The following is a 21,688-nucleotide window of genomic DNA, read 5'->3' as shown; positions in this document are numbered from 1 at the left end:
TGTCTACTGTAAACCTGTGTTTTCATTGAATGTTTTTTGGTATAAGCATTCGCATGTAGTCTTGCCAAAAGTTGATGATCGATGATCTTGGCGTGATGATGATACACTTAACTCGATTTACGCCAGACGGTTCGGATGTGAGATAGGCGGAAGTTGTCAAGCCTTTGGCTACCTGATGAACACTGGTGAACAGCAGCTCAGGTGGTCCCATGGGAATCCATGTGCTATAAAAAGACTTGCATGCTAAATCATTTAACGTGCTGAAGCCTTGCGCTAGATGGTGGGAAATGTCCATAGCGTTTGATATGGTTCCCGGTCGCTTATAGGGACCTAAAAAGCGGAGTTCCCTTTCCAACGAGACTTTGTTCACTATAAATCGGGTTCATTGAAAACGAAGATCTAGAAGAAACAAATAATGCAGATACAATTTCTTCGGTTTTGCCAGATGTGCGTCTTTGAGACATCAATGACTTCGTATGCTTTGCTTTTCAGTCTAGCCACATCCTTCCTGGGCACTAGGCAGGTGATGCAGACACCTGCAAACAGGCACTAATACAACTTTACAGGATTTATTTATTTTTTCTATGCATGAGCTCGTCCAACACTGCACCCGGGACAATCTTGCTGATGTCATTTCATGATTCCATTGTACCATCATGCACCGGCTTGATGATTTCAATTATTCATCAGTTAGCTAGTGGCTTAATAGAAGTCTGTATCCGCAATGGCCTCATTGTATCATATTATCTGCTGTTTGTTTTAGTGGGAGTGGTTTGTTGGTTGAGGGCTGTTTCAGTAAGACATTAATGTGATTCCTCAAGGACCAGCAAGCTTCGCATTTTTGTCATTGGCCTGAACCAGCTCATCTGATTCACCTAGTCAAAGGAGTGGTGATTTCAGATATTCACTATGAAGTCCTGAAAAGTTTATGGTCTTCCTACACTATCAGTCCAGTATACTGTTTAAGCAGCATGCTTCATATTGCTTACTTCCTAATGCTTTACAAGTCTGTAGGGCTGCATTAAGAATTCTCCTTTTCATATTGCTAATCAGGCTGTGTATTGTGGCCTGTGGAAACTTGTCCCACTCTTCATTGATGTGCAACGTTTCTGGATATTGGCAGAAACTGGAACCTGGTGCTGCTGACCTGCTGATCGGCATCTTGTTTCATTGGTTTGTATTAACCATAAAAGACAAACAACTTGAACCTGACTATTTTATTACTTTTTCTGAACTTACTGATGAACTCAAGGACCTCAGGCACTAAAGCCTGTGGGCCAAAGTATTCTAACAGAACTTTAGAAGCCATAACCATAGAGAGGATATGCTTAGGCAGATTTACCTGCTAATTAGGTCAAGCTTACTTCCTCAGATCTGGAGCCAAAACATTATTACACCTAAATTAAAGTTTGACGATAAACTATCGAGGCCTCTCTGTCTTGCAATTTGGGAATTATTTTCTGTAGCATAAATAATGGCAAAATCTAAGTATTTTACTATTTGCCTTCACTGCACATTTAGAATTGTCTTTGTACATGCATTTTTCAGTTGTTACATGCACATCTACCTCCGGAACGTCATTGCTGCTATCCCTGCATTTCAGGGGCACCTGCTACCTTTCACTTGCAATTTGCCTTGATTGCACATTCAGAACTGCCATTTGTACTTGCATTTGCCTCATTGCACAATTATTCATCCCACTTGTAACATGCATGATAATTAAAGCATGTACATTTCCTGCCCTCTTCTATTTGCACTTCTGGTTCGATGCTAACTGCATTTCATTATACTGTAGATATTTATATATATCTAAAGAAGGACTTCATCAGAACTGCATCAGACTGGCAACCATCCATTCATGCCAATAAAGCAGCAATTTAATTAAAGTTGATGTGCCATACCTGCCTGGTGGATGGATTCTCTTGGCAAAGAGAAATGCTTTGCTAGTTAATGGTTTGCTTCATGACAGTTTACACTGACTTTACAGTCAGTATCATAAGTTGACTGTTTGTGAGAAAGGTTATGTTTTTGTTTTTTTATAGGTGTCTTATTCAGGCCTTATGACAGGGTATTCAAGTAAAGCCTTACCTCATGGCCTTATGTAATGATGTGGTCAGCACATTTATTCATTAAAATGACTCTCTGATCCTGACACACAACAATGGCAATGTCCATCAATGGCAACATCTCAAATGACATTCTCCTCCCTACATTGTGTATGATGTAGGAAGTTGGGTGACATTTGGGAGGCAGGCCTCCTATCAAAAACACCAGTTGCTATTAAGAATGTCATCTCATCATCCTCTTTCCGTAATGCAAACTTCAGCATAACCCTTTACTGCATAGTTTTGCAAAAATTGCATTCATCTTCTCCCTCTTGCCTCCATGAAAACAAAAAATGCATTGACAGTTTTGTACAGGGTGAATAATGTTTTGAATAGTGTTAAGTAATATAGATTGGAGAGAAAATACAAATGACATTTCTCATTTCTGTTTGAAAGATTTATTTTGGGACACAGCGTTCTGTGGCTCAGCATTCTAAAGCGCTCTGACATAATGTCCACCATAGTCTGGTATCGAGCTTTGACTGTGCCACAGTCTAATGTGTGGCTGGGAGCCCAGTGGCGTTATATGTATTGGCTAAGCATTGCCCTGAGGTGGGTCTGTCATCATTGACAGATTCCTTCTCTCTGTGCATTCTAGCGACTCCTTCAGGTGTGTTTGACGTGCAAATACCCGAGGCTGTCAGCTGTGTCCCCTCAACTGCTTAGGACTTCGAGGTCTTCCTAGGTCTAGCAGGTCATTTGCCATTGCTGAGTTAAGAACAGTCTTCTTAATGTACCAAGTGGTTGATTGTGACACACCTTGTTTTAGCAATGTCTCTTGAAATTGTTCATCCAATATGGACAAAAAATTTTAATTGTACTTTATCCATCATATTTCTGTAAATTCAAGGACAAAGTGCTGGAGCAAAAGGGCCAAAACAACAAATTTGTGTCACTATCCATGTACATATGTTAGACAAAAACATGTTTTATATCTAAAATATAGCATACTGGTATTGGTAATTGTATTCTCCAAAACAAGCAACAGCTTAAAACGACTCCAGTAAAGGATGATACTAAGAGTTTGGTGATGTCAATAGGTCACAGACTCACTGATGGTTTCTGCAAAGGGTTTCCAACAAAATTCCTGCTTTTATACTTCTTACAAGTTGAATTCCCACCATGAAATGGTGAAGGTGCAACTCTGAAAGGGCTGTTTTTCTTTTTGCATTTCCAGTACATATGTGTACCTCTACCAGCTTTGATCACTTGGATTTGGCAGTTTCTTGCATTATTCCTTGTAGATGTAGTCATATTGGAGGAGCGTCGGTGAACTGCGTTCTTCAGGCCTCCCCAGAAATATTCAGTTGGGTGTCAGTTTGGCCAGGCCACTCAAGGACATAAAGACTTGTCCTAAAGTCACTCCAGTGTGAATCAGAGAGTTGAATGAGGAGATTAAAAATGTGTCCCTATGACATCTTTTCCCCACACCTTTCTGTTGTTCAGAATCAATTCTGTTTATCTCTGTTACTACAGTGGGGGGAACACTATATTACTAGTTCTTATTCATAACTTTTGACCGTCCCGTAATCTAGCACCAGTCAGGGCCATGGCCTCAACTGCTGCAGACTGTGAAAAGTTCTTAACCTATTTTGATCAGAAAATAAAATTAGATCTGTTAAACCATACTCTGCCCCGTACTGAAGTTCCTTACCCTGGTTTAACTTATTTTAACTAGTTTATTCCAATTGTTCTAGAAGACATTTTAGACATCACATCTAATTTAAAAACCTCCTTTTGCCCTCTAACGTTATACCACCTAGACCCTTTAAAGAAATGTTTGGAACGGTTATTTTGTGTTCAGCCTCTTCTTAAAAAAATTCTTGACACCTATTTTTAATAACTACAAGCCAATTTCCAAGCTGCCTTCCTTATCCAACTTTTTAGTAAAAGTTGTAGCAAGGCAACTTTTACAGGTGGTTGAAAACAATCTTATTTTTGAGAAATTCCAGTCAGGCTTTCGTCAGAAACACAGTACTGAAACAGATGTCTTGTTGTTGAATGCTGACTCTGGCGAATGTTCAATCTAGTTGTTACTGGATCTTAGTGCTGCTTTCAACGGATTAGACCACAACATTTCAATTGACAGACCATGAAATTGGGTTGGGATCTCTGGGATTGCTCTAGATTGGTTCAAGTTGTGTCTGTCTAATAGAGCATTTGCAGTGTCCATTAACAATTACGTCTTCCTCTGTGCCTGTCATATGTGGTGTTCTGCAGGGTTCCATCCTGGGGCCAATCCTGTTTTCTCTGTATATGCTTCCATTAGGTACTATAATTCAGCAGTATGACATTTCCTTTCATTGTTATGCAGATTATACACAGTTGTATTTGTTGGTTGAGCCAAATGCAAGTTGTGTTCTGCATAATTGCCAGAAAGACTTTAAAATCCAATTTTCTTCAGTTAAACAATGATGAAACCGAAGTTTTAATTATTGTGCCCCCATTTATATCTCAGCTTGGTTGGCTCTAGGATCGCTAGCAAAAAATATTATGCCTGTGGACAGATTTTCTTGATCCAGATTTACAATTTGTGTATAACAAAAAAAAAAAAACTGTTGCAGTAATGCTTTTACCAATTTAGAAACATTGCCAAAATAAGATCAGTTTTAACTTTTGAAGACACTGAGAAAATGATACATGCTTCTATTTCATCTCACCCAGACTACTGTAATGCTTTGTTTACATGCCTCAACAGTAAGTCCCTAGGTGAACTCCAAGTTTAATAGAATTCAGCTGCCAGACTTCCTACTAAATTAAGGTCTCATATATCCCCAGTGTTGGCAGCTTTATATTGGTTACTAGTGAATTTCAGAGTTTTAAAATTCTACTTATCACTTTAAGGCACATGGTCAGGCATCTGATTGCATTAGTGACATGCTAGACATATACTGCACTGATTTGCCTCTCAGATCAGCAGAAAAAGGACTTTTGGCTGTTCTGGAGTCTAGACTGAAAACTAAAGGGAGCGGGCCTTTGCTATACAGGCCCCTAGGCTCTGGAACGGCCTACTACGGAATGTCAGAGATGCTACATCAGTGCATTCTATTAAATCTTACCTAAAAACCTGTTTTTCTAATATCTTTCACTAATATTTTATCATTGTGATTTTATATTTTGTTTATACATTTTACTTCCTTTACTTATATATATTTTATATATTGTTATTATTTTAATGTTTTTCCATTTTTATTGTGTGTGTAAAGCACTTTGTGTAATTGTACTAGAAAAGTGCTATACAAATAGTTATTATATTCCAAAAGTAATTTTGTGTTCATTTGTTATTAGTTATTTTCCATTGTTACTTTGTGATGTCAACTACAAACTGTTGGGTTCTATTGTAACTTCTCAATGTTCACAAAAATGTTTACGAATGAGACAGTTTCCAATAAGATTTATCAGGTTTAAAAAATATATATATTTTTTCTGATCCATAATAATAATACATTACTGACTTCCTGTAATAAAGAGAGCGTAATTGTGGCAGGTCAGTCAATCGAGGTCAAGAACTTTGAATGTCGCCTCCTCTCACTGGGCTTCTACTTTTAGAATCTTTGTGACACCCACTTGGGTGATGAATCAGCTTCCCTGGACAGAAGGCTCGCCATACTAATGTCAAAATAATAGCCAGCTATCCTCACTAGAAGTTTGTTCCCTCATCACTTCTGTGTTACTTTATGTCCTGCTCCTCTTTTACCTCAGACAACCTAAAATAATTTTGTCTAAAGTTGCAAAACTGGCAGCCAAGTATAAGAATAAGCTGATGTTTCCCGATAATTTTTTTCAAACAAAAACATTAGCTAGCTAGCTTGCTATACAGTAAATTGCCAAGCCAAAACATGTTAACCTGCTGTTAACGGGTGCTCTGCCAGGCATGTAACAACACAACAATATGTCATAACACTGCATTATGTAATCATTTGACAAATCTTTATGCTTTTGACATTTTGTAATAAACCGCTTCAATGCAATAAGCAATACATTTCCTTGTGTTTCGTAATAATGTATTACATAATGCTGTAATTATTACAAAATGTGGGAGTTGGACTTTTTTTTTTATACAAATGTAATAATATGGTGCATTATGGAATAACCAGACACTTTATTTCTTCATTCATGAAAATCATTATAACAATGTTTGTTTGCTGCATTCTAGAATGAATCATACTGACTTAAAATTCATTTGAAAAGATACTACTAATCTACTGAACTAATTGTATCTTTCATGGCCAAAACTACTTGCGTTTTTCTGGATTCAAAAAAACCTACCATTAAAATTATAGACTGATCATTTCTTTGCCATTGGGCAAACGTACAAAATCAGCAGGGGATCAAGTACTTTTTTCCCCTCTCTGTAGCAACTAGTTAGGTAATTAATAATTTGATTGTTAATCATAAATACACTTCTCAAAAAAATAAAGGGAACACTTAAATCACACATCAAGTCTCAATGAAAGAAATGTATTAAAGATCAAAATCTTTACTGGACATAGTGTAATTTGTTGAGAACAAAGTGAACTGAACTTGAACTTGACTTGAGCGTTACTCCGTTCAATGGAAACCAAATCACCAACCGATTGAGGGCTTGAATTGAACTCACATCGAAGATCTAAATAAACAATTGAAATCACAGGCTGTTCCAACTTGAATTTCATCACGGCAGCTCATAAAGTGACTCCGTAGTGTGTATGGCCCCTACGTGCCTGTATGTACTCCCAAAAACGTCTGGGCATGCTGCGGATGAGACTATGGATGGTGTCCTGCGGGATCTCCACCCAGACCTGGATCAGGGCTTCAGTGAGGTCCTGGACAGACTGTGGCGCTACTTGGCGGTGTTGGATGCACTGATACATAACATCCCAGAGGTTCTCAATTGGATTCAGGTCTGGGGAATGTGAGGGCCAGTCAATGGCATCAATACCTTCGACAATTCTAGTGTTCACTGGTAAAGGCTGATCAAGCTGCATGGTGCTGGGCTGTGAGCCATTCTACGGCCCTGTCCAGCTCTCCTCGTGTAACGGCCCATCTCCTGCTATCTCCTTTATGCTCTTGAGACTGTACTGAGAGACACAGCAAACTTTCTTTCAACGGCACGTATGGATGTGCCATCCTAGAGGAGCTGGACTACCTGTGCAACCTGAACGGGCTGCAGTTACCGCCTCATGCTACCAGTAGTGACAAGGACACAAGCAAAACACAAAACCAGAGAATAATTAGTCAGGACGGCTAAGGAGAGAGCAATTGTCTGTGGCCACCACCTGCAAAACCATTCCCTTTTGGGGGGGTTGTATTGCTGTTGCCTCTCCAGTGCACTTATTCTCACTTTCATTTGCATTAAAACAGGTGACATTGATTCACAATCACTTGTGCTTCCTACAGTAACTGGACAGATTGACATCCCATGAAGATTAATTTACTTGGTGTCATACTGTGATGATTACCTGTAGCCAGTGTAAAGAGGCTAGTACTGGAGTAATGTGTTCATGTTTTTTTGTTCTAGTTAGGATTCCAGCAGCCGTGTTCAGCACTAATTGAAGTTTATTTATTGATTTATCAGGGTAACCGGAGAGAAGAGATCTAATCTAGAAGTGACAAAAGCATGGATTTGTTTTTCTGCATCAGTTTTTGATAGAAAGTTTCAGATTTTTGTGGACAAGGCAGTTCAAAAACTTTATTGCATGTTTTTCCAAGGTGCTTTACAACTTCTGATTAAGAGGCAATGAAAGAGAGGCAATTGATACATTAATAGACTATTTGCAAGAAAAGACAAATTGATTTATAAGAACAATGAATAAAAAAATACAACCCCATTGGGATGCTGTGTAAAATGCAAATAAATACAGAATGCAATGATGTGCAAATCATTTATCCCTATGACAGCATTTCATATGTTGAACCAGATAAATTTTATTGTATTTAGAAAAATACAGAAATCAGTCATAACATTATGACAGGTGAAGTGAATAACACTAGGAATCTCGTTATCATGGCACCAGTCAGTGGGTGGGATATATTAGGCAGTAAGTGAACATATTTGTCCTCAAAGTTGTTGTGTTAGAAAAAATGGGCAAGCGTAAGAATCTGAGCGACTTTGACAAGGGACAAATTGTGATGGCTAGACGACTGGGTCAGAGCATCTCCCAAACTGCCCTTATGGGGTGTTCCCGGTCTACAGTGGTCAGTACTTATCAAAAGTGGACCAAGGAAGGAAAAGTGGACCAAGGCTCATTGATGCACGTGGGGAGCGATCTAACAGACGAGCTACTGTAGCTCAAATTGCTGAAAAAGTTACTGATAGAAGTTACTGGTACTGATAGAAAGGTGTCAGAACCCACAGACAATCTCAGTTTGTTGCGTGTGGGGCTGCGTAGCCACAGACCAGTCAGGGTGCCCATGCTGACCCCTCTACACTGCTGAAAGCGCCTACAATGGGCATGTGAGCATCAGAACTGGACCACGGAGAAATGGAAGAAGGTGGCCTGGTCTGATGATTTATTTTACATCACATGGATGGCCAGGTGCGTGTACGTCACTTACCTGGAGAACACATGGCACCAGGATGCACTATGGGAAGAAGGCAAGCCGGCGGATGCAGTTTACTACTTTCTTACTTTCTCAGTAACATACATAACATTTCTCAGTTTCAACATTTGATGTGTAGTCTTTTTTTACTATTTTTTATTCAATATATTTATTTAAATGATTTGCACATAATTGCATTCTGTTTCTTTACATTTTACAATTTTTTTTAAAGGACTTAAATAACTTAACTCAAAGCATTCATGAACAGTGTGGCTTTGAGTCCAGATTGAAACGTTTTTGAGGGTTAGGCTACTTTTAAGATAGACAAGGAGTCTGGTCCAGAGATATATAACAGGGTTGCTTCTCCCAGTTTATCACTGATACTCACCAAGTTCAGCAACTAGCAGCTTTGCCTTGTATTAATTTCTGTGGCTAACAGGAACCCAGCATTGTATTCAACAGGAACCCAACATAGGGACTGAAGAAATGTGGTCTGACCTTTTGGTCCCTGTAAGAGATCTAACAGCTGCATTATAAATAAACTGAAGCTTTTTGATGGTCTTTTTGGGGAGTCCTGTCAGGAGACCATTTCAGTAGTCAACCCTGAAATAAAAGCTTTCATGTGTCTATTTAGGTGATCTATAATGCAAATGAGAAGGTACATCTCAAGGGGCTATCCAAAATACAAGAAAGAAGGAAAGGGGGGTATAAAGGTCATAGGGGTCTTATTTAATATTTGTAATATGTAATTTAGTGTAATTGTTAAAATTGTAACTGTACAGATTATTACATAATGCACCATATTACATTTTCATTCAAAAACAGTCAAACTCCCACATTATGTAATAATTTATTACAAGATGTGGGGAGATTTATTACATTTTGTGGGGACACCAAGGGGTGCTCGTTTTTGTTTTTGCCCAAGCACTCACAAATCTGAATCAAATGAAAGACTTGATAGTTTGATTACCTCAATCAAGTGTGTAAGTACCAAGGCACAATTTGAATCAGGTGTGTGAGTGCCAAGGCACAATTTGAATCAGGTGTGTGAGTACCAAGGCACAATTTGAATCAGGTGTGTGAGTGCTGGGGAAAAAAGAAAAATGTGTGCCCCTTGGGGTCCCCGGGACCAGGATTGGCAAACACTGTCATATACAAATGCAGATGTTTAAGCAACTCCACTCATTCTTTCATGTCAGCCAGTCAAATTCAAATACCACACATGCAAGTGAACTCCAGCAAAAAACAACCCAAACCTTAACCCTAAAACAGCCAATATGCAGGTGGCTATGCAAAGTCAGCTAGTTTGATTGATACGATAATTACATTACATTTTACTCATTTGGCAGAGACTCTTATCCAAAATGACCTACACATTTTTACATTAATAAAATGTTTTGCCTTTTCCTACTCAAGATTCAATATAGAAACCTTTTAGTTAGGCTACTAGACAGACACTATAATCAATAGGCTAATTGCTGTCTACCTGCTGCTCTAACCAGTAAAGAAGCTTAGCTTCAGTTAGTGTAATATTTAATATTTAAACTTGATTGGTTGATGCAAAAGAACAGAGTTGCTTAAATCTGTGCAATGTTGCTTAAATATCATCCTTCCTGGGCACATTTGTCATTTTTACTCTGTTAACATATTTCTTTTCCTGTAGATATCTTCAGTTCCTCATTCTTTTGGGGCATATTTGCCTTCAGTCTTTTCTACAAAAAAGACTGAAGGCATGCTCAGTTATAACAGGTGGCTCATTTTCTTGGCTCGTTGAAAACATTTTGGTCCGGAAAAACCTCTTGGTACCTATGACAATATAGTGTTTTCTTGCTGCATGATTAAACACAGCCCAATGTATTTAAAGGCATTTGGTTTTCTCTGAGCAGACAAGATATTAGTTTATACTTCTGAATCTTTCAGTTACATCATCAATGAAGACAAGTGAGCTAGTTTCAGTGGTAGTGATACATGCCTATAACATACAGACTTTTCCCTGTAACTTTTCCTCTTGTAATCACTCTTGTACAGGTTAATATTTGTCCCATCAGTCCACAATACCCTTTTCCAGAACTGTGCATGCTATTTTTGATACTTTTCAATGTCATCCTGTTTTTGAGGCTAACCAGTGTTTTTACAACTTGTTTTGGTCTGATCTGACTGGGAGTTTATCCAGTACTTCTCTTCATAAGTATCTCCGGTACTTATCTTCATACCTTGCATTATATAGTTCCACAGGTAGACTGTCTTAGAACCAAACTATCTTGTGCTTTGCTTGATTCCTTATGACTGTTTCTGTGTGGCTGATCAGCGTAATACTCCAGTAGTCATGTCTACATTTACACTAAATTGGTGATGCTCTTTTTTATTGTGAAAACCCTTACAGTATCCATAATCTGTGGTACAGATGTTCTGGGGATGTTAGTGGCAAATGCTAGGTGCACACTGTCCGCTCTCTCAACTCGCACATCACTCAATCTCTGGTGAGCTGTCCCTAGTTTGCACTGCAGGGCGTATCTTCCTAATTTATGCCAGCGACAACCAGTCAACCAATATAGGGGAAACCTCCGTCTCTGCAAATATTAATAAGAATTTAGTATTTGTGTGACTCCACTACTAAAGATGTTTTACGATGATGCCAAGTCAATCATTTGTAAAAAAAAAAAAAAAATCTAATAGCAATTTAGTTCGTTTTACATCAAGTATGTATGACTCACGCATGAAAACAACGGTTCCTGAAACCTTCTATGCATCAATTTTTAGAATGCTATCTCCGTATGAAACCCTTGTATAGAATATCCTTCTGAGCTGCAAAATACAATGAAGTGATTTAAGTCAAGATATTCTTTAAATATTAGTCTGACATGTGCTATTTAATAGCTTTGTTCTGTCCATGTTATTTATGATGGCTGTATTTGGCCTTGAACCTCTAGTAATTGCTTAACATTTTGTTTTAGTTATTCAGTATTTTAACAAATTCTCATTTTACAGGAAAAAACAAAGACCCATAAAGCAACGCTGTTCTGAGTATTTTGGACCACAGCAAGTGTGTAGGCCTACACAATAATAACATTTCTATACGTTTAAGTACATTTTTATTACACATGAAACCCATGCAAAAAGAGAAGTAATGCACATGAAAATCAGCATTCATTATGCATGCATGAAGAAAGAAGATACTTTTAAATTGATATCTTGCAGGATATCTATTTCCAGTTTCCCTGATTTCCTGTTGGTCACACTGCCTCTGCTTGTTATTAGCACTCATCCCGGAAAGTTTCAGTTACGTTTTTTGGGAGGATGAGATGAAACTGCCAAAAGTCCAGATCGTGATGCTGTAGGATTGTAAAACTAGATTAATACATTTGTCCATCATCGTAACAGGGTGTTTGTACGTTCACAGATCTCTTGTTGGAAATTAATGATTGCGTGCCTCTCTGTAGCTCTAGCGAGCGGACAGTGTGCACAGAGTAAAATGTCCACATCTACCTCCCGGAGACTTTTACTGATCTGGCAGACATTTCATTTGGTTAGCATTTTTGGTTCATCCATTGTAGAGGTCTTGTTATTTGCTATTGCTTACCTCACTACTCCTTATTTTCTTCCTCATGTACCAAACAGTAAAATTTCACACAACTTAGTTATCTATGTCTCTGTTTTATTTTGTAATTGATTTATTTTGATCTATACTTGCATTGGCACATCTTTAGTCCTCATGTTAGACACCAGCAACAGACTCCAAATGCTAATACAGACCCTAGAATCAAGACTAAATGTTCACTGCTCTCTTGTGCATGCACTAATCATGCATTCATCTGCCTTATAAGAAACCGCTGTGAAACCAACTCTCCAAATATTTTTGGCACTCTAAAATGGGGGAGATTTATGTCCAAAATGTGGGTTAAATATAAATGGTTAATCTGATATGGATTAAAATATGGCTGACAGACTGCCCTTTAAGCCCATAGTCTTGGAATCCAAACAAGGGCCTATATTTCTAGGGTTCTCTCTAAAGGTGAACTTATTTTTTATAATGCAGAGTAATTTCTTTCCACAGGACAAAGTGCACACACAGACAACACAGTCAGGCTGCTGTTGTGATTGCAGGTGTGTGAACAGGTGTGTTTGTGTTTGGTTGCCGTGATTACAGCTTTGTGTGTTTTCTGTGGCCCCTTTCACATGCCTCCTAGACAGGAAGACTGAAATGAGGTTAGTTGAGTGCATCGTTCTGTCAGATGGTCGGTCCTTCTTGAAAGAATGAACACAACGCTGGGAAGGTTTTTCACTTCTCTCGAATAAGATGGTGTAGCTGTGAGGGCTTGTCTGATACAGAGATAAGAAGGGTTCTTAAAAACAGTGTTTTTTTAATCCTGCTTCGCCCTATGCAAAACAAAAATGTAAAACCAGCCACCCTAAACTTCCTGCAGCACAGGATCTAACCATACGTTGTGGTTAAGACACATGGTTGGAAGGAGAGACAAGAAAGTTGAAAAAGGCATTAAAGCGGAAATGAGAGAGAATAAATAACTGTCACATTTGAGCAAATGTTTATTCACTTCATACCTGTATCTTTTCATTTCCTCTATGAATTAACTACCGCCGCCTCTGAATGCATGCTCTTCTGTATTTCTGACTGTCTGAGCAACAAGGGACAAAGATGGGAGAAACATTTTAAACTCGTAACACTTATGTGTTCAGACATCCAGACTGAAAAAAGACAACATGGGGAGATGCTTAACGACTTTAAGTGGAAATGAATTGAATTTAAGAGCGTTGAAGTTGAACATTTTGCTGGAGATCCCTTCTTGTTCTAATGTGCTGCACCCTGACATTGTGTTATTCATTGCTGTTATTCTCACTCAGACATCTTACTTGTGTGAGCAGCCTCCTGTGACCCTTGAAACATTGGTGGGTCCGGATGTCTCTCGTTGCTTTGAGTCACAGAGGGGCTGCTAGCCAGGCTGCTGTGTGGGAGTCCCATCAACACAGCTGCACGATACCCTGCAAGTACTCAGTAAATATCCTTGACAGACTGTCATAGAACCAAACAGTCTTGTGCTTTGCTTGATTCCTTATGACTGCTTCTGCCAGGCTGACTCCGCTGATGTCTCATGTCTACTTTTGCACAGGAAAAGGTGATGCTCTTTTTTTAGTGTGAACACCCTTTGAGGATCCAGCCTTTTCTGCCAGAGTTGTTGTCCTGGGTAATGTTTATTAGGCGTGCAACAGAGGATGACTGAATGAAAGAGAGTGAAAACACTAAACTGCTTTGCTATGGTTAGACTGGACACTGGACATACATGTTATTGCTGGCAATGCCCACTAGGTGGCAAACATGTACCAGCTATCTCATCCAAACACAGTTGAGCACTATGCAGAAGGATCGAACACTTAGAGAGAATACAAAATCAAATTGTAAGGGTAGTATAATAAAGGTAGTTCCTTGCAAAGATCAACACAAGTGTCTGGCAAATAATTTGTAACTTCCAAATTATTATTACTTTTATTCCTATGGTCTCATGTTTAGCTTTATCAATGTATGAAGTAAACTGCATGAATTAAGAATCTATCAATATGGCTTTTAGAAAGGGCTTGCATAGCTTGTTAATGTAAAGCAATAAAGATGGCATGTTAAGGGTGAAATAGCCTACTGGATGAAATCTTTTTTTTTAAGCTTTGGTTGCATTTTTATTACGGTTTTATAAGGATAGTGGGTGACTGGGGCTATGATAGGCAATGCAAAATCCAGTTTATTTATTTTTTCTTACCTGGGGTCAGTGTTTCCCCTTTATTTATTTGGTTACCTGGCTAAATTAAGGTGAATAAACAAATTATTAAATATTATATTTATATATACTGTTGACACATGTTTTATCAGATTTTTAAAACCTGGTTCCAATCAGAAATTGTTGCTTGTTTCTTACTTGCTGCTTTAAAAGTGGCGTCTTGTTGTAGTTCACAAGGCACAGAGTTGGGGAACATCCCTTTAATGTCTTCTTAAGCAAGACAAAAGGCAAACGACAAAAGGCAAACGACAAAAGGCAAACGACAAAAGGCAAACGACAAAAGGCAAACGACAAAAGGCAAACGACAAAAGGCAAACGACAAAAGGCAAGTAAGACCGTGAATCGAAGTGCAGCAATACACAGCGCTAACTACAAACAATGACAGACAACTAAGGGACATAGAGGGCAACTTAAATAGGATCCCCAATCAGAGGAAATAGGGAGCAGCTGCCTCTGATTGGGGATGATTAAACAGAAGCGCACATAGAGATGCCTAGAGGCACCCCAGCCAGGACCTGACAGTTCTAGCATTTCTGGAGGGCACTGTGTACTTTCACTGTAGGTGTATGGGACATGCACATGGCACAAGGCGGGGAACCTTGCTGGTCCTCAGACAGAAACAGGGGATGTAGCGATCAGAGGTTGGGAGTGGTTGATCCTCACCAGAATGGGATAGTTGAACATTATTGGTCCAATGGGACTGGTCCAACAGGATTGGTCAGGCATGCCTTTAATATAATAACATGTTTGTTGCCTGGTCCTGAATACTGTTTAGGCAACCTGTAGTTAAGTTCTCCTGAGGTGCCATCTGCTGACCTTTTAAAAACATTCCAAATCACAACTACTGTGTTGTGATGAATATGTCTGCAATATTTGAATGTCTATTTGAGCCTTAATAACATCCACAAAGGTTAATTATGCTTTATAAAGTAATAATGAGAATGACATATGACTTTAAAAACTCACATACTTTTACTAATTCATGGATAGCTCCTCCATCAGTCGAAAGCATTGTTTCCATGGTCTCTTAACATTCTAGATGCCGCAGCCAAATTTACAACCAGATGTAGAACAGTGGCTACTGACTTTAACAGGGGCTGATTAAAGCTTTGTCTAAATGACACATGGGGTGGGAAATATAGGGTAATATTTATTTGGAAACAACATTGCCCTCATCATCATATTAAGGCAACGTTGTCATTACATAGCAAAGTCTGGCAAGAATTGCTAACGTTAGCTAACTAGCTAAAATTTGGTGGACTCCCTTCTGTATTAGCTAGCTAGTTAACGTTATGTTGCAATTAAAATCAATTTGATAACAAAATAAAAGGTTTAGCTACTAATAAGTGTGATGCTTTGGGCAATGTTCTTCTGGGAAACCTTGGGTCCTGCCATTCATGCGGATGCCACTTTGACACGTATCACCTACCTGAGCATTGTTGCAGACCATGTTCACCCTTTCAGCAGTATTCCCTGATGGCTTTGGCCTCTTTCAGCAGGATAATGCGCCCTGCCACAAAAAGATTTGAGGAACACTACAACGAGTTCAAGGTGTTGACTTGGCCTCCAAATTCCCCAGATCTCAATCCAATTGAGCATCTTTGAGATGTGCTGGACAAACACGTCCCATCCATGGAGGCCCCACCTCGCAACTTTCAGGACTAAAAGGACCTGCTGCTAATGTCTTGGTGCCAGATACCACAGCACACCTTCAGAGGTCTAGTGGAGTCCATGCCTCAATGGGTCAGGGCTGTTTTGGCGGCAAAAGGGGAACCTACACAATATCAGGCAGGTGGTGTCATTATGTTATGGTGGATCAGTTTATTTAACTCTTTAGAGTTAGTAATGTGTTTTCAAGCCTTAGTAAAATAACTTTAGAAAAATTCTGCATCAGCCATCACAGAGGCTTCTCTTACCCAAAAGAAACCTTCAAAACTTTTATGATGTAACATGCTATGAATATGTTTAGTCTGCTCAAAAAGGTTTTCAAATTCCTGAAACATACATCATGCTTTAAAGTAGCATCATTTTTAAAAGTAGCATCAATTTTGAAAGGTCTGCTTTTTGAGGTAAACACATGCCCCATACTTTAATTGACATAGATTTTTTCCCCCCATTCTAATAGACCTCAAAAGTGTGATTCAGCAAAGCTGTGATCGGTTTATCATCTGAGCTCTGCCATATTTTAATTTGATCGTCCTGTTGTTTCAGGAATTATTTTGCACAGCAAGAAATGCAAATTAGTAGTGTATTCAAGGTTTGATAAGGCTTCTAAACTTTCTCCACTTCAAAATGTCAGACCTATTTTGTTCTAATGTGAAATGTATCGTCTTCTGCAAAAAATATAATTCATTATAATTTACATAAAAAGGAACATTCCCTGTTGCTGCAGGATTAGTTTCCAGCTGTGTGAAATTGTCTCAAATCAAGGAATGCCATCTGTATTTGAAACCTGACGAGTGCATAAATAATTACTGAATGTGGATTACCGTGCGATAAAATCCTCTGTTGCCAAGCTGTTTGCCCTCAGGGAAGAGCTCTGCAAAACATACCCTCAGCAATTCAGTGCTTTTGTCATGTTTAATGTGTGTGTGTGTGTATGTTTATGGATGTGTGTTGAAGCATGCAATTTCATGTGTCAGCAATCAATCAAAACAATCAAAAAAAATGATAAAGCCCTTTTTACATCAGAAGTCGTCGCTTGTCCTGTGTCAAGTGCTTTTACAGATACCCTGCCTGAAACCCCAAAGAGCAAGCAACAAGAGTTATTGCTCAGTGGCTAGAAAAACTCCCCAGTAGGGTCCAAACACAGAAAGAAACCAAGAGAGAAAGCAAACTCTCTGAGTAGTGGCCGGTCCTCGTCAGGCTGAACCGGATGAAGATTATAAGAGTGCATGACCTTCTGGGCCACGTCAATGTTCTCGTTTGATCAGAAGACCAGCAGGTCAATAAAAGCTGGCGCAGTAACAAGGCAGCGTAAAACAAGGGGCTGAGACGGGGGGGTCCAGTGACACTGTGGCCCTGTCCGAAGGTAACCCCGGGGTGAGCCAACCTAACGGGAAGTAACTCCACCCACTTGGCCAAGCATCAGACCAAAACGGACACCGACCGTCCACAACCACCCTGAAAGAGGGTTCACTCCCATTGCATGAGATTTGACATTGGAAAGAGGACATCCCAGGTGAGAGTCCACCAGTCAAAGAAAACGTGGAGGGGCTTGTGGCCTTCTGTTCACCTTCACACACCTGGGCCAGACTACACTAAATCATAGAACCTGCGGAAGAGATGAGTCTTTAGTAGACACTTAAAAGTTGAGCCTGAGTCTGCATCACTCTCTTCAAACGGTAGATCATTCCACACTATTGGAGACCTGTGGGAGAAAGCCCTGCCTTCAGCTCTTAGTTTAGAAATTCTAGGCACAATGAGGAGGTCTGCATCTTTCATCTGAGTGTACGTATAGGGAGGAAGGCTGGACCCATTCAGAGTGGTACGTTGGAGCAAGTCCATGTAGCGCTTTGTAAGTTAACTGTAAAAATATAAAATCAGGCCTAGCCTTAACATGCTGCTAGTGTAAAGAGACTAATACTGAGGTAATTTGATATTATTTTTCATTCTAGTTAATACTGTAGGAGCCGTGTTCAGACATGATTTAAGTTTATTTAGTCTTATCAGGGTTACTGGGGGAGAAGACCATTGCAATAATCTGATTTTTGAAGTAATTTTTCAATAAAAAGTCTCAGATTTTAGCAATTTTCCGAAGGTGGGGAAAAAGGACGATCTTGAAATATATTAAATATGTTCATCAAAAGAGAAGTCAGGGTCAAGGGTAATGATGAGGTTTTTTGGGCAGTGGCTCTAAACCCGGTAAGAACGTGTCCACGTTAGCGATCGTATGTGTCTATGCCCGTGTCTGAATCTCTGCATGCATGTTGTTTGCATAGCCTTAACGTGTTAAAGGTTTGCATGGATATTGGAAGTAGACCCGACTGTGGGCATTTTGTCTCGTCATAAATGAATAACATCCGTTTTATAATTAGCACAAACAATGACGCCAACTCCCGGCGCTCTGTTCCCTTCTATTCATCATCATGGCACGCGGATATGGATGGCTGCTCTTATGGGCCCCATTGAGCTGAGAATGTGTCTGTGTTGTTGTGTACAGAAACAATATGACGATACTCAACCACACTCGGAGGACAATTATAGTCTGATTACGGGGCTTTGTTTATTACATAGACACAAACACACACGCACGCGCGCGCGCACACAACATGCCGGTCCCAGAGTCCCTTGCAGGTGAGACGATTTGCAGGCAGTGCGTTCTCTTGCTCAGAGGGGATGATATTAAGTTTTGTGCAGTCGACGTGATAGCCTACATATTAAAACAAAACCGAAGCGGGATTTGTGCTGACTTGACAGGACGGGGTCTTGACTGTCCTCTCATGACTGGTCTGTTCCAACGGACCCATGACGTGCAGCTGCAGCACTTTCCGTAACTCTTCCTGACTCCGCAGCTTCTGGCCCGTGGAACAACCGGCGCACTATGCCCTGGATGTAGCACAATACTTTGGACCGGGGGCCCGCCAGTCTCCCGTCAAAAGTAGGGCACTCTTTAAGGACTAGAGTGCAATTTAGGAAGAGTTCTCTTATAGTTGGACAGGGCTGGGATGATGGCTGCCTGTCACGCCACTCTATGTTCCAGTGGTACCACCAAAAAAAACCACCCTGTGTTCCTTGCTGATGAAGTCGGCGCACACTGTTCATTCAGCATTTTGCCTCTTACCGAGTTTAGGCCGATTATGCAGTGATCACGTAAACCCCTCATTCTGCCCATCTTAGCCGGGGTCAGAATCAAAGGGAATGTGTGCCGATTAAAAGAACTAATCTGTCCAATGACATAATAACACCTTAATCTACGTCTGGTGAATTGGAGCAGCTTTCGTCGCAATGTATATTCAGTATGTCAGTGGGCATTCCCCTGGTCACATTGCTGACATATGCCGCATTGTACAACTCCTCTATAGCTATTGTACAACTCCTCTATAGCTATTGTACAACTCCTCTATAGCTATTTTGTATATCACCGAACCAGATGATTATAGTATGCTGTAGCAATTTGGTGCCTGACTGCATGTATCAGCCAACAGTTGACAATGCACACAACGTCTGAGCAGAGGGACATGACGGATGTCAGGCAAGCTCTTGCAATTAATTCAGATAATGAGTCTTCTGATTGGCAAAAAAGGGAAGCAATAAAGCATCTGATTGCCTTCGAGGAGGTGAAGAGACACCTGACTGGCACAGAATGTAGGGATCAGACATCCGATTGGCAGAGCGGGAGGGGATGAGGCATCTGATTGCCAGAGCGGGAGGGGATGAGGCATCTGATTGGCAGAACGGGAGGGGATGAGGCATCTGATTGGCAGAGAGGAAAGGGATTAGGCATCCAACTGGCAGAACAGGATGGGATGAGACATCTGATCTGGAGAGAGGGAAGGGATTAGGCTTTTAACAGGCAGAAAGTTAGGGAATGAGGAATCTGATTGGCTGATAAGGTGGGAATGAACCAATAAATCAGATCGGCAGAAAATGGGGGGGATTTGGCAGAATTATGGATACCAAGTTCCAGCTACTTTTGATACATTTTCAACTGTGGCTGGTAACATTATAGTTGGGAAATTCTGTAATTTGTTGCAGAAGGTGAATATGGCCATGGTCCCCAAAGGGAAATATAAAACCACATATGAATTCAGGAGCCTTATGAAAGCAATCAAACCCTGTAATCACTACATCTGTGTGTGTCTGTGTGTGTGTCTGTGTGTGTGTTTCCACACATGCATGTGTAAAGGCACACGTGGGTGTGTTTTGAGTGCATTCATATTTTGAGTGAAGGCCCTTGTACGTCCTGAGAGTGATTTTTGTTTTTCATGAGTCACTGCAATAGGAATGATAATACAATCTAATCAAATGCCTCACAGATTCCCGCCCAAGAATAAATCATTTCTTTCTAACCTGTTGCCAAGCAACAATGAGTTCTTGATTTGTACATAAAGTCTGTGGCATGGCACCCCATACTCTGTATAGTCCACTACTAATCCCATGGACCCTGGTCAAAAGTAGTGTCGGAAATACCATGCCATTTGGGACATGGTAAAAAAGCGGAGACAGAATGATACTGGGCAGAGAAAAGAATGGAGATACAGTGAGTGCAGACACCGTATGTAAGTCAGCTAGCCTGGTTCCTGATCTGGATTAGCAAGTATCGCCAACACTTGTGGTCCGATTTCATGTTGGACAACACAATTGCATTCTGTAAATATCTGTATCTGTACTCCCTGTAAATGCCTATGCAAGACTGTTGCAAACATCCGACGTTCTTTACTATGTACATACGTAGGTTAATGTCATGCTCATTTCAACCGACGCTTTATTTCCATATAACACTTTCACAGTCCCTTTAAGACAGGAAATATATAATATGTTAAGTTGTTTCCCGCATTCACTATGTGGTGAGTCACACGCCCAAGCTTGAATGGAAGAAATGAAATCCAACAAAAGAGTATAAGACGGTTTGAAGTATCCAAGGTCCAAAAAGCCTTTATTTACTGACCTTACTGTGAGTCTTAATGCTTTTACTTTATTGGATACCTATTTAGATTCCCATTGACTTTCTGAAAAGCAGAAAGTAAATGGTTCTCAACACAGAGCTAAGTACTGCTGTTTTTTCTAATTCACATTCACCTAATGCCCCAGGTCTAAATCAGTCCCTGATTAGGGGGCTAGAATGAAAACCGACAGTATTCCTTGGTCCTGAAGCCTGGCGTTCCACTGTGATTAAGCCATAGGTGTCAGGTATTAACTCGTCATTTCCGTTCAGTCAATGAAGGAAAGTGAGGCAAGTCAACATATGGGGAGAGTGGTGAGAATATTGAACCATGGAGCTAGTAGAAAATCCCCATTAGCATTATAATGATTGAACGTTTCTATAGAGATTGTCTGTGGCCAGGGCTTCTTAATGGCACAGCTGTAAAGTTAATGTTAGCAATTAGCTGTGTCATTGCGACGCCAGGATTTAGCAGGGGTCCTGCCGAGGGGGCGGTGCAGCAGCCAGCGCTGTCGAGGTTTAGATGGTTTGTAATCAAATATGGTTACCTTGCCTCGTCGCACTCTAGTGACTCCTTGTTATGAGCTCGTTCACCTGGCCCGCGAAAATGCCATTCTGAACCTCCTAGCGCCGCTATACGACGGGCATTTAGACTTGCTTAGGAAGACAGATCT

At 40.1% G+C, this 21,688-nt stretch overlaps 1 protein-coding gene and 1 long non-coding RNA gene across 2 annotated transcripts in view; one reads left to right on the top strand and one right to left on the bottom strand.

The window, feature by feature from the left end:
* Positions 1-21,688, top strand: part of cyth1a (cytohesin 1a) — an 87,857-nt gene that overhangs the window by 274 nt on the left and 65,895 nt on the right. The window lies entirely within an intron of this gene.
* On the bottom strand, positions 11,640-14,089 carry LOC109616276. Its single transcript, XR_002197384.1, has 3 exons — positions 13,497-14,089; positions 13,188-13,261; positions 11,640-11,959 (listed from the first exon to the last, which is right to left on the bottom strand). It is a non-coding gene; the product is annotated as an uncharacterized LOC109616276 (long non-coding RNA).

Source organism: Esox lucius, chromosome 11 (assembly GCF_011004845.1).
Source record: "Esox lucius isolate fEsoLuc1 chromosome 11, fEsoLuc1.pri, whole genome shotgun sequence".
Lineage (NCBI taxonomy): Eukaryota > Metazoa > Chordata > Actinopteri > Esociformes > Esocidae > Esox > Esox lucius.
The sequence above is the reverse complement of the archived record's forward strand: the minus strand, read 5'-3'. Positions and strand labels throughout refer to the sequence as shown.